The sequence below is a fragment of the Chrysochloris asiatica genome, unplaced genomic scaffold (assembly GCF_000296735.1).
Source record: "Chrysochloris asiatica unplaced genomic scaffold, ChrAsi1.0 scaffold00611, whole genome shotgun sequence".
In the NCBI taxonomy this organism is placed as follows: Eukaryota; Metazoa; Chordata; class Mammalia; order Afrosoricida; family Chrysochloridae; genus Chrysochloris; species Chrysochloris asiatica.
The window spans coordinates 312,061-314,234 of NW_006409129.1; positions in this window are offsets into that span (position 1 = coordinate 312,061).

The following is a 2,174-nucleotide window of genomic DNA, read 5'->3' on the forward strand; positions in this document are numbered from 1 at the left end:
GACATCCCTTGTTCCATGGCCTCTTCTGAATCCAGTATGAACCTCTGGAAGTTCTCTGTCAATATATGCTTGCAGCCATTACCTTTAGTAAAACCTTACTTGCATGGGATATCAAAGATATCTAAGTTGCCCATCCCTGTCAAACCTGCATACTGAGAGGGTGGGAATGATCCTCATTGTAATGATTTGTTCCCTCTTTTGAGCTACTATATCCATAAGTATAGATCAAATTCATCAAATGGTAGCAGATTACTCTATTTTTCCTCTTCTTTCTTCCTCTAATTGAGTCCTGATCATCCAGCCATTAAAGCCAGGTCAAATGGGTATTATTTCAAGTATGGGTGTTCTTGTGTATCTCACCTCACTTAACATCAGCTGGATGCTTCTCTCTCCACTCTAGTTCTCTGTGGCCTTGTCCCTGTCCCTGGGCCCAGAAGTCCCCAGGTCTTGCCATACAGCTGGCCAAACAGGTCACAATCCAGGTGGACAGGAGTCTATAGAACATGGTTAGACTTAGATCACAACTTCATTGCTCTTTTTCTCCCAATTTCCCTTATTGGTAGACCAATGTGGTCACCAGCAAGACCAATAGTCTGCTCCTGTATTTCCCTTGAATCTCAGTCTTAGAAGGGGGTTTGCCCTAAGGTGACCCAACTGCTTGCCCTGATGGCTATCTGGTGAACAACAACTTGCTTGTTCTTGTAGTATTCAATCAAACTTCCATTATAGTTTTTTATTTTCCCTGCTGGTCTTCTCTCAAGAAGTATTTTCTGTTCTTGCAGCTCCAGGCTGTTTGTCCTTTCTAGTGAAATTTTCCCATCTCAGAAAATCCTAGATGGGGATCCAGATTCCACCTATGGTCCTATGCAATGTAAAAGCTCCACAGGAAGCTTCCTTCCATGGGTACGTTGTAGCCCCATTTTAGGTATTCCAATTAGTTATAGGCTGAAGACGGACTTAGAAGCTTTCTATGGTAATGTTTCTGGCTATTCATTTCTCTCCTCCTCAAGTGTCTATTTTGCAGAAGTAGGCAAGGGAAATCAAGATTAAAAACACAGCCAAGCATCTTAACATTATTTCACTCTTTTACCCATTTGAATCATTCTTCAATCCCTGTACCCCAGAGCCCTGTTGATCCAAGGTTAAGCATACATCACTGTTCACCTCTGTCCCACTTAGTGCATGTAAACCTGCCTACATGTTCTCCCATCTTCCTTATTTGTCCATTTTCCTTTCCTTTCTAGTGTATTGCTCCCCCACTCCCCAGCATCCAAACTATCTTATGTCTATTCCCTACCTTGTGCTCCACCTTCCCCTCCCTACCCTTGCCCCATCTCTTACACCCCAGTAATCAGCATTTTTTTTTTTTTTCATTTTAGTGTAGGTACTCTTTCTTAAGCTTTTACAATAAAGGTCCTATACAGTACTTCTCCTTTGTGACTGACTAATTTCACTCAGCATAATGTTATCAATCACCATATGTCCATCAGTTTTTCATACTGTGGTGAGTTGTGAGTTGCTGTGATTCTGGAAGCTATGCCACCAGTATTTTAAATACCATCAGGGTCACCCAATTGTGGACAGCTTTCAGATGAGCTTCCAGACAAAGACAGACTAGGAAAAAGGAGTGATGAACTACTTCCTAATATTTAGTCACTGAAAACCTTATGAACAGCAAAGAAACACTGTCTGATATAGTGCCAGAAAATGAAGCCCTCAGGTTGGAAGGCACTTAAAATGTGACTGGGGAAGGGCCTCCTCAAAGTAGAGTTGACCATGATGACATGAATGGAATAAAGCCTGTCAGAGTAAAGCCCTCAGGACCGTCATTTGCTGATAGAGCACAACTCAAAATGAAGAGAAATGGCTGTAAACATCTGTTAATAATCTATTAATTACATGGAACAAGGAATGTATGAAGTATGAATCTAAGAAAATTAGAAACTGTCCAAAATGAAATGGAACATATAAACATTGATATCTTAGGCATTAGTGAGCTGAAATGGACTGGTATTGGCCATTTTGAATCTGACAATCATATGGATTACTATGCTGAGAATGACGAACTTTTGAAGAGGAATGGTGATGCATTTATCGTCAAAAAGAACATATCCAGATCATTCATGAGGTACAACCCTGTCTGTGATAGGATAATATCCATGCACCTACAGGGA